The sequence below is a fragment of the Argentina anserina genome, chromosome 3, assembly GCF_933775445.1.
Source record: "Argentina anserina chromosome 3, drPotAnse1.1, whole genome shotgun sequence".
Classification (NCBI taxonomy): Eukaryota; Viridiplantae; Streptophyta; class Magnoliopsida; order Rosales; family Rosaceae; genus Argentina; species Argentina anserina.
The window spans coordinates 17,317,839-17,330,328 of record NC_065874.1 but is presented as its reverse complement, the minus strand read 5'-3'; positions in this window follow the sequence as shown (position 1 = coordinate 17,330,328).

The following is a 12,490-nucleotide window of genomic DNA, read 5'->3' as shown; positions in this document are numbered from 1 at the left end:
ACTTCTTCAGTCATAAGCCACCAATACAATATTCATGTGCATACTAACTTAGAAGAAAGTGAAGAGTGGATATGTAGGATCGCATTGGGGTTCCAATTCTAACGATATGGCTTGATAGTGTTCAAGGGCGCAAAAATAACAAAACATTGTCACTAAACACTAACTTAGTGAATACTTATATGACACCTACTTATACATTTTGTATAAATTGCGCATTAAATAGTGAATAGGTTAGTTAATAGGCGACGAGGCCCAAGGTGTGACATAATTTTTACTAACCTAGATAGCTTGTTTTTAGTAGAAATTTGGAGGATCTTCAAATACTTTTCGATTACGGGATAGAGGTCGAAGATCGTGTCTACCAGATGTCTTTGTTGATATTACGTGGGCAACGTGTAAAAATTTGGTCACAATCAAGCCTCGTTCGGCCGTTGGACTCTTCGGTCAAAGCTAAACTACCATAATCCCCCCTAAGGGGGGCGTCGTGCCCGGACAGGGGTAGAATACCGCACCCAGCATACTTAGAACGATCTATTTTTTCCGTACAACGTGCGTTGCCGCCTTGAGGAACCCCTAAAGCGGAGGTCGCGGTCAAATATGGACATTAACAAGATATTATCGTTGACCAATGCATCAGACGGTCCAACGACATCCAAATCCTACGAAATTTCACCTGGGGTCCTTAACTCATACATCAGAAGCATCAGACGGTGTCGGTCAACCATATCCGGCCGTCAGGATCAGGAGAGGCCAAAATGTGAACTAATGTTCACTAACCTAGATAGCTTGCTTAGTAGAAAATTGGGGGATGTTCGAATACATTTCGATTACGGGACGAAGGTCGAAAATCGTGTCCAGCTGATGTCTTCTTTCATATTGCATGGGCGACGTGCAAAAATTTCGTCCCAATCAGGCCTCGTTCGGCCGTTAGACTCTTCGGTAAACGCTAAACCACCCTAAACCCCCCTAAGGGGGGCGACGTACCCGGAGGGGGGTAGAGGGCCGCGCCCAACACACTTAGAATGACCTATTTTTTCTTGTATTGTGCTGCCGCCTCGCAGAACTCCTAAAGTGGAAATCGCGGTCAAATATGGACATTAACATGATATTACCATTGACCGATGCATCAGACAGTCCAACAACATCAAAATCCTACGAAATTTCAACGGGGGTCCTTAATATATACGCTAGAAGCATCAAATGGTGTCGATCAATCGTATCCGGTCATCGGGATCGCGAGGGCCAAGGTGTGAACTAACGTTTACTAACCAAGATAGCTTGCTTAGTAGAAAATTGGGGGATGTTCAAAAACCTTTCGATTACGGGACGGAGGTTGACGATTGTGTGAAACTGATGTCTTCGTTGATATTACGTGGGCACGTGTAAAAATTTGGTCCCAATTTGGTCTCGTTCGGCCGTCGGACTCTTCAGTCAACGTTAAACCACCTTAAACCGGCCTAAAGGGGGCGACGTACCCGGAGGGGGGGGGGCAGAGGGATGCGGCCGTCACATTTAAAAATGCTTATTTTTTCCGTACAACGTGCAGCACGCCTCGCGGAACCCCTAAAGCTGAGATCGTGGTCAAATGCGGTTAAATATTAACATGATATTACCATTGACCGATACATCGGACGGTCCAACGACATCCAAATCCTACGAATTGTTTCCAACGGTCCTTAATATATAAACTGGACATATCAGACGGTGGTGATCGACCGTATCCGGCCGTCGGGATCGCGAGGGCCAAGATGTGAATTAATGTTTACTAACCTATATAGCTTTCTTAGTAGAAAATTGCGGGATCTTCAAATACTTTTCGATTATGGGATGGAGGTCGACGATCGTGTCCAGCCGATGCTTTCCTTGATATTACATGAGTGACGTGTAAAAGTTTGGTCTCAATTGAGCCTCGTTCGGCCGTCGGATTCTTCGGTCAACACTAAACCACCCTAAACCCCTTTAAGGGGGGCGACGTGCCCAGAAGGGGGCGTAGGGCCGCACCTGGTACACTTGGAATGACCTACTTTTTCCCGTACAACGTGCGGCAGCACCTCGCATAACCCTTAAAGCGAAGGTTGTAATCAAATGTAGACAAATATGGATATAAACATGATATTACTGTTGACTGATTCATCCGACGGTCCAACAACATCCAAATCCTACAAATTTTCGCCAGGGGTCTGTAATATATACGCTGGACGCATTGGACGGTGCCGGTCAACCATATCAAGCCATCGGTATCTCGAGACCCAATGTGTAAACTAATGTAGTATAACATTTACTTAAATTAAACTTGCAATATTATTAGCAGACTATATGAAGAAAATATATTTTTATCAATCGACAACATAAGATATGATTGGGACATTTATTTATGCACCTCGTAGAAATTTTGTGAAATTTCGACTTCGTTTGACTGTTTGTAATTTAAGTAAACCGAAAACGCTATTAACATTCCCTATGGGTAGACCCATCTCCGGGAAGTGATGGCCGAATGAGGTTCACATGTCCATAACCATATAATATTCCCAAGTGTGTGTGTGTACTGCCGAATAAAATTAAATAATATCAGACGACTCCGGTCAAAGGGTCACCGTTTTTTAAAATATAGGTGTTTTTTGGTTGACCCGAGATATGGATGGTTAAACGAGCCCGAAATTAAATGAAATATTTATCACGTGCATAGTTATATATACTGATTATATCGGCTGGTGTCGATTGAATATTTGTAGAGCTCAAGTATGCGATCAACAAAGTGTCCACTAATGTAGTATAACATTTTACTTTAGTTGAATTAAACTTGCAACATTATTAGCATACTATATGAAGAAAATATATTTTGCTCAATCAATACCATATGATATAATTAAGACATTTATTTACACACCTCGTAGAAATTTTGTGAAATTTCAACTTCGTTTGACCGTACATAATTCAAGTCAACCGAAAACGCTATTAACATTCCCTAATAGGTAGACCCATCTTCCTGAGGTGATGGCAGAATGAGGTTCACATGTCCATAACCAAATAATATTCGCGAGTGAGTGTGTGCGGTCGAATAAAATTAAATAATATCAGACGGCTCCGGTCGAAGGGTCACCATTTTTTAAATATAGGTGTTTTTCGGTTGACCCGAGATATGGTAAAACGAGCCCGAAATTAAATGAAATTTTTATCACGTGCATAGTTATATATACTGATCATATCATAGAGCTCAATTATGCGATCAACAAAGTGTCCACTAATGTAGTATAACATTTTACTTTAGTTGAATTAAACTTGCAACATTATTAGCATATTGTATGAAGAAAATATATATTGCTCAATCGACACCATAAAATATGATTGGAGCATTTATTTATGAACCTCGTAGACATTTGTGAAATTTCGACCTCGTTTGATCATCCGTAATTGAAGTCAACCAAAAACGCTATTAACATTCCCTATGGGTAGACCCATCTTCCGGAAGTGATGGTAGAATGAGGTTCACATGTCCATAACCATATAATATTCGCGAGTGAGTGTGTGCGGTCGAATAAAATTAAATAATATTAGACGGCTTCGGTCAAAGGGTCACCGTTTTTTAAATATAGGTGTTTTTCGGTTGACCCGAGATATGGATGGTTAAACGAGCCCAAAATTCGATGAAATTTTTATCATGTGCGTAGTTATATATACTGATCATATCGCTGATGTCAATTGAATATTTCTAGAGCTCAAGTATGCGATCACTAAAGTGTGTACTAATGTAGTATAACATTTTCTTTAGTTGAATTAAACTTGCAACATGATTAGCATATTGTATGAAGAAAATATATTATGCTCAATCGACACCATACGATACGATTGAGACATTTATTTACGTACCTCGTAGAAATATTGTGAAATTTTGACCTCGTTTGATCGTCCGTAAATCAAGTCAACTGAAAACGCTATGAACATTCCCTATGGATAGACCCATCTCCGGGAGGTGATGGCCGAATGAGGTTCACATGTCCATAACCATATAATATTTGCGAGTGAGTGTATGCGGTCGAATAAAATTAAATAATATCAGACGGCTCCGGTCAAAAGGTTACCGTTTTTTAAATATAGGTGTTTTTCAGTTGACCCGAGATATAGATGGTTAAACGAGCCTGAAATTCGATGAAATTTTTATCACGTGCGTGGTTATATATACTGATCATATCGAATGGTGTCGATTGAAAATTTGTAGAGCTCAAGTATGCGATCAATAAAGTGTGTACTAATAGACTAAGAGTTGAATAATATTTGCAACATCATTAAGAGACTATGGAAAAAATATATTTACTCAATTGACACCATACGATATAATCATACATTTATTTTCACACGTGGTAATAATTTTGTGGAACTAGACTTCATCATGGATTGAATTCAAATAGATGATTATGTCCTCGCTACTTTTAATAGTCAATATTTAATGCCATGGCATTTGGGAATTCCTTTTTCCAATCTCATACACTGTTCAAGCACAGAATTACACATCCTCTTTAATCAGGTGCTCTACTAAATCAAATCACGATATAAGACCAATCTATCAATAGTATCACATACACCATTTGTCCTCCCAAAATAACTGGCCAGCAGAACTTATATTATAATGGGGGAAATAAAAAGTGGTCACATTTACAAAGGTCTTGCACAAGTAAAATTGATGTGCTCATCTCCTACCTTCTGTAACACCTAACTGTAACGTGTTTGGAGATCTGTTGAGAAAAATAAGAAGCGGAGATACCTCATGAACTGACCAAGACAAACAAATAGCAGAAAAAAAATCCATGCCATGTGGATTCCTTCTCTACATTCTCTGCAAAATATTCAGTTATTCACATAACAAAACAGTGAAAATAAACTCAGGTAATAAACAAGAAGTATGAAATGGACAATGGTAATAGAGAGCGAAAACATATACGTTGAAAGCGTATTTTGTGTAAAAAGGTTTAGTAACAAAAATATGTGATAATCTATGTAGCACCGACACTTCAAAGGCTGAAGTATCGAAGTGTCCGACACTGCCCGACACGGTGTCCGACACGCCACGTGGCGTGTCGGAAAATGTTGATTTTTTTGACATGGCCCAACACGTTGACCGACACGCCACCTATTGTTTCCGACACGCCACATCAGCATTTTGAATTTATTTTTTTTAAAAAACCTAAGCCCTAAGCCTTAACACTTAGTTCCCACCTCACAACTTTCCTTCTGTTTTACTTCAAAGCAGAGGACGACGCAAAAGAGAGCCTTATCTGTAATTTTGTGGTGGAAACTAGGGCTCGTCAACGGGCCGGGCCGGCCCGGGCTTTAATAAATTTAAATAAGTGGCGGGCCGGGTATTTTCACAAATACGAAGATCCAAGTCCGCCCACCTAAAGTGGGCCTTGCGGGCTTTTACGGGCCGGGCCTTGAGGGATTGTATTAGAAAAAAATATAATATTCTAATTTAAAGGTTTGACACAATAAAATAATTATCAAAAAATATTATAAAAAAAGTCACAAATAAATTCTAGTTTCGAAATATTATCGATCGACACCAATAGAAGTGATCGATATATATATTTAGGGACCTTGTAAACATTTCATCCAATTCGAACCTCGTTTTACCGTCGGAATATTTAGGTCAACCAAAAAAAGAGGCGTTTTCACATAATAAAACCTCATTGACCGGGGCTTTACCAAATGAGTTTTCTCGTTGCGACCACGCACGATCGGTAACAAAAATTAGGTGATTCAAATATATAAACAGTTTTTCGCATTCGCATCTTGGTAATGGGTCCCCCCTTATGACATATTAGTGTTGTTTTTGATTTACCGGAAATTTCGACGGTCAAACGAGGTCCGAATTGGATGAAATTTTAAAATGATAATTAAATATATATATTGATCACATCAGATGGTGTCGATCGATTCCGAGAAGTTTTCTTTATATAGTCGCTTCATAATGTGATAGTTTTATTATAAACCTAATATAAAAGTTATAATATATTAGTGGACACTTCGGCGATCGACAACTTCAATTCAAAATATGGTCGATCGACCCCAGTAGATGTGATCGGTATATATATTTAGGGAACCCGTAAAAATTTCGTCCGTTTTAGACATGATTTGACCGTTCGTACAACCGGTCAACTAAAAAAAAGACGTTTTGATATATTGAAACCACATTGACCGGGGCTTTGTCAAATAGATTTCTTCCGTGCGACCGCGCACGATAGGTAACAAAAATTAGGTGATTTCAGATATGCAAACGGCTTTCGGCGTTCACATATTTGTAATAGGTCCTCCCTTAGGGCATATTTGTGGTGTTTTCGATTTACGGAAAATTATGACGGTCAAACGAGGTCCGAATTGGATGAAATTTTAAAATAATCACTAAATATATATATTGATCACATCAAATGGTGTTGATCGATTCCAAGAAGTTTCCTTCATATAGTCGGTTCATAATGTGATAGTTTTATTATAAACCTAATATAAAGGTTATAATACCATTACTAGACACTTTGGCGATCGACAACTCCAGTTCGAAATATGGTCGATCGACACCAGTAGATGTGATCGGTATATATATTTAGGGAACCCGTAAAAATTTCGTCCGTTTTGGACATGGTTTGACCGTTCGTACCAACGGTCAACTAAAAAATAGCGTTTTGATATATTGAAACCCCATTGACCGGGGCTTTGTTAAATAGATTTATTCAGTTCGACCGCACAAGATATGTAACAAAAATTAGATAATTTTAGATATGCAAACGGCTTTCGGCATTTACACATTTGTACTAGGTTCTCCCTTAGGGCATATTAGTGGTGTTTATATTTTAAACCTAATATAAAGGTTATGATACATTAGTGGACGCTTCGGCGATCAATAACTCCAGTTTGAAATATGGTTGATCGACACCAGCAGATGTCATCAGTATATATATTTAGGGAACTTGTAAAAATTTTGTCCGTTTTGGATATTGTTTGACAGTCCGTACCTACGGTAAAAAAAATATTTTGACATATGAAAATCCTCATTAACCGGGGCTTTGCCAAATGAGTTTCTTTGGTGCGACCGCACACAATCGATGATTTCAGATATGCAAACGACTTTCGGTGTTCACATTTTGGTAATGGGTCTTCCCTTATGACATATTAGTGTTGTTTTCGGTTTATCGGAAATTCTGACGGTCAAACGAAGTCTGAATTGGATGAAATATTTACAAGGTCACTAAATATATATACCGATCATATCGACTGGTGTCGATCGATCCCGAGAAGTTTTCTTTATTTAGTTGCTTCATAATGTGATAGTTTTATTCTAAACCTAATAAAATATGTATGTATAATATTTTACGGGCCGGGCTTTGCAGGCTTTTTGCGGACCGGGCCCACAAGCCGGGTCAGATTTCACAACTCTAATTTATGCCCGGCCCTCTATCAACGGAAGCGGGCTTTGACGGACTTTCTTGTGGGCCGGGCCGCGTAAAAGCCGGCCGAGTTTTTCGGATCCACGGGCTAAATGATGAGGCCTAGTGGAAACTGAAGTGGGTCTCTTTGGAACTCAAGAACATAAGAAAGGTTTAGCTGCTGAGAATCTGCTAGATGTGAAGAAGAACAATTGTTGGAACAAGTTAAAGCTATGGCAGGGGAATAGGTCATTGCATTGAAAGTTGGAGTGATTGATGAGACTGTTTTGATTGAAACTGTGCCAACGGGTTTTCTAGATCATGCTCAATCTGGTCTACAGAGGAGTGCAGCAAAGCAAGAAGTGAATGAGAAGAAGGCAAGAAACCAAAGAAGGAAAGAGAAGCTGGCAAATGGGTTGAAACCTGAGAAGAACACCCTCCCTATGATTAAAGCTGGCAGCGCTTGAGCCAACAACAACAAAATTACTTACTCGAGGATGGAGTTGGATGCCATGCGATTTGTGAACATTGCAGAACAGAGGAAGTTGTGAAAAGATGTGTACAATGGGCTTGGGCCGGTCGTAGCAAAGGAGTATGATGATCTGGCTATCTCTAAACAGTAGCAGAAGAACATTAATATATATATATATATATATATTTACATATTAATATATATTAAATTATATATAAATTGCCGTGTCGACGACGTGTCAGAATCTAACCTTTTAAGATTTGCCGTGTCACGGTATCGGTGTCAATGTCGGTGCTACATAGGTGATAGTACACTATTATTTTATAGATTTGGCAATTCATTAATGAGTTCTCATGATAAGTGATATTACACGGAGCAAGTGGAAGTGGATGATCTATCGTTCTTGTGAACAATCAAAATGATAAAACCGTAAAGTTAATAAGCATGTAATATACAAGGGATAAAACCACAGTTCCTAGCTTTATAATATCACTTGTAAAATATACATAATATGGAGGCCAATAGGCAAGTCACACTTACTAGTTCTAATACAAGAACTATGTATGCAAATAAAAAAAAACGTATATGCAGTTGCAAAACTTGGATTTACATGAGCTAATGGACAAGTGCTGATACAGAGTTTAATCCAAATCAGTACGTAAATAAATAAGCACAAGTAATAGACTTAGTAAATAAAGAATACCTTCATATTGTATACCTTTGCAGAACCTCCACATCGGTATCCATTTATACGCAATTTTGATGAGTTCAATAATGACGAGATAACTGCATCTCAATTACATCTACAGTCTACAGACTTCAATCACATCTACAGACTTAGTATTGGACAATAACACATACATGCATAAGCTTCAAATCTAAAACCTTTTAACCATTAACCACTTAAGAAGAAAAAGTTAAGAGTAATCAGTGAATTAATTCCAATGTTCCTTGTTCCTTAAAGAAATTGCAATTGGATGAGCAAGTAGCAATCATACACAAGTAATTCATTGTCTACTTGATCAAATACAAAATTAGAATAGATTTTTGAGCCTAATACATGCATGCGGAGTGCAACAGAAGCATTGAAATTATATGGAGAAAGCAGCACTTCAAGCATCAGTTCAGTCTCCATATTCATGAACCTGGGTTGCGCTGTTGATCGTTATCAGAAATGAAACTCGAAATTCCATATAAAAATAAAAAAACACCTAAAAATTCATGCTCTTCATAAACACCCAAGAAAATCCAGGAGATCTAATATATCCTTCGAATCAGAGATCAGCAAAGAACAAGAATTCATACTTCGATTCCCAGGCACATGTTCTAAACGACCGAGTACACTGGAAAGCAACACAGTGACCATTTTTCATAGATCAAAATAAAAGAACATCACCACCATCAATCAAGAGAGAACAAGATCCACTAACCCTAAACATAACACATGAAAACTAAACCAGTGCCAGAGCATCTACCAATCTAACTCCTCCAGTTGCCGCCACCAGATCCACGGATACAACCACCACCATACTTCCGCGGCTGTAACCACCACTGCCCATTCGGTCTCACGGTCGATGATAATTGAATAAAGAGCCAAAATTGAATCAGATCTGAGCATAAACAACATTATACCAATATCAAAGGAGTCGATCGATCTTCAATCTAGAAAGACGAAGATGAACGTACCCAAATTTGAGATGGGAAAAACACAAGAGAATCATGGTGAAATATAGTAATAGTAGTATCACAGATCACAAGAGAGAAATATTTTCTGTTCCAAATCACTGCATCTTCGGACTTTTGATTCGATGATCTCACCGGACTGAAGACCCTTTTGAGTGCTTCATTGTCGGTAGCCCAGGCGATCCCTCGATGAAGCAACGGAACTCGATCTCGGCAGAGGCCATTAGGCTTAGAGAAAAGAAATCTAAGGAGGTTGAGTGAAGATATTGTGGCTGATGGGAAATCTGGGATTCTAACATAGAGCTCTACGTGAGGTAGCGTGGTCATGGTAAAAGCATAATTAACCAAAATTTGACCCCGGGACTAACGACCATCTTTTCCACCGTTTCCACATATTTTAATTGCCACATTAGCTTTTTGACCCGTGCATCTACACGGGCCGTGCGCCGAATAAGCTCTCGTGTTGATCAGTTAATCCACTGGTGGACTGGCACAAGGGCGGAACCACAGCCAAGGACATTGGGACTCAAGTCCCACCCAAATCTAGGAGAGATGATGTTAGTAGTAGAGAGCTGATTAGTAGTAGTTTAAAACCTAAACAAGGGACCTACCGGCCTCCTCTCTTCTTCCAACTAAAACGAATCTCTTATATGCAAGCAATGGTCTAAATATCATTTTCGGCATCGTATCGGTCAAGAGGTAAAACGATATATCGGGAGATATATCGGTTTTATCGGGGATATATCGGTTTTATCGGATTTGCTTATTTTCAATAAAACTTATAAAACTATACTTCAATATGTACCAAATAAACTAAAAAAATGGTACTAAGTAAACTAAAGAAAATAAATACTTAATTTAATGACAATTAAAGTACACGAACGACATCTAATGATAAAAATACGTATTTAAGAATGATTATTTAGACTTGAAATTCATCATATATATTTAAAATTTATATAAATTAAAAATATATATGAAAAAATAAAAAAAAATATAAGTTTTTTTTAAAAAGAGGAAATAAATATTAAAAAAATTAAATAAAAATTGAAAAAATAAAAAAAAAATCAAAGTTTGACCGATATTTGACCGTTGACCATCATTTTTGCGTTGACCGATAAATTTTGACCGATATGCTCTTATCGTATCAGATTCGAAATATCAGCAATATATCGGGGATATATCGGCGATATCGCCGATATTTCGAACAGAGTATGCAAGTCTGCTTTCCAAAATCAGAAAAGATCAAGTTTACCTCTTGGCAAGTGGCTCGTACCCCACGGTCCCCACCCAAAATTAACCATTCTCAATCTCTCACATTCTTGTTATCGGATGTATCTTTATATCAATCATAAGTATTCAAGCTTGATCAAATATTGTCGAAGTAAAGTTAAGAGGAAAATATGATTTACAGTTGACTCACTTTGGTGGCGAATTTTTGTGAAATAATATGTTATTAGATTTCTACGTTATTAGTAAATTATTGTTTACGCATACAACAAATTTTTTTAGTTTGCATCTATATATTTTGAATTACATTAAGATGATGATTATGTATCTTCTTTTGTGAAATATTAGAGTGATTATATAGCTTATTTTCAATGTATATATCACTCGCATCGTCAAAATATTTTTTACAGTGTAAATTCTAAGTCTCACTCAGTTTTAATTACTGGATCCGCTATTGGACTAGCATAAAGTTATGTGCAAAGCAACGATACAAATCAGCAACGAAAGTGATGCATGAAAACCTGGAAAAATTAATCAGCATGTGCTTGGTTGTGTTAGAAATATATTAGGTTTATAATAATTATATCACAAGGGCATAATTGTTATTTTATATTTTAAGCCCTATATGTAATTGTTGTAGCCTCATTTTCTAATCAATGAGAATATCAACAATGTAGTCTCCAAACCTTCCTAGTGTTCTTTTACATTTTCAGCATTTACTTTAAATAAATCTCAAATCTTAACATGGTATCAGAGCCCATGGCGGCTTGTTCCTCTCTACTACAGTTCTTCCGCTGCAATTCACATCCAATCGTTTTTTCATATCAAAAATCCCCAATTTCAAAACCCTAGAAATATCAAAGTTTGTATAATTACCAGTTCAAAATCAAATCTTCTATTCAATTTCGATTTGTCTTCGCCATTTTCATTTATGTTGTTTAAGCACATGGCTTATTCGACTCCAACCTGCAACACCATCTCTGTCAAATTAGACGAAACTAACTACCCTGCCTGGGGTTTTCTGATGCGACATCATCTTCGTGGTCATGGTTTATTGAAATTTGGGGAAGGTTCTCATCTTTGCCCACCCCAATTTCTTGTTGGTGTTGATGGCTCTCTCGTCAACAATTTTGCTGCTCGAGAAAAATGGATGCAACAAGATAGTTTAGTCAGCTCCATGCTTTCAACCTCACTTTCTGCAGATGCTTTGATATTGGCAATTGGTTGTGAAACATCTTTGGAGGTATGGCTTACTCTCAAACAAAGATATGTTATTGTTTCTGAACCTCATATTATGAGATTAAAGGCTGCATTACACAACATTCACAAAGGTCATGACTCAATTAGGGCTTGTCAACGGGCCCGGCTCGGCCCGACCCATGAGTAGCGTGCCCGGTCCGAGCCTCAGTACATTTAAATAAGTGACGGACCGAGTATTTTCACAAATATGAAGATCCAAGTCCGTCCATCTAAAACGGGCCTTACGGGCTTTTGCGGACCAGGTCGGACCTTGCAGGCTTGTATTAGAAGAAAAAAAACATAATATTCTAATTTAAAAGGTTTGAAACAATAAAAGAATTATTAGAAAACATTCTAAAAAAAGTCACCAATAAATTCTAGTTTCGAAATATTGTCGATCGACACCAGTAGATGTGATCGATATATATATATATATATATTTAGGAACCTGTAA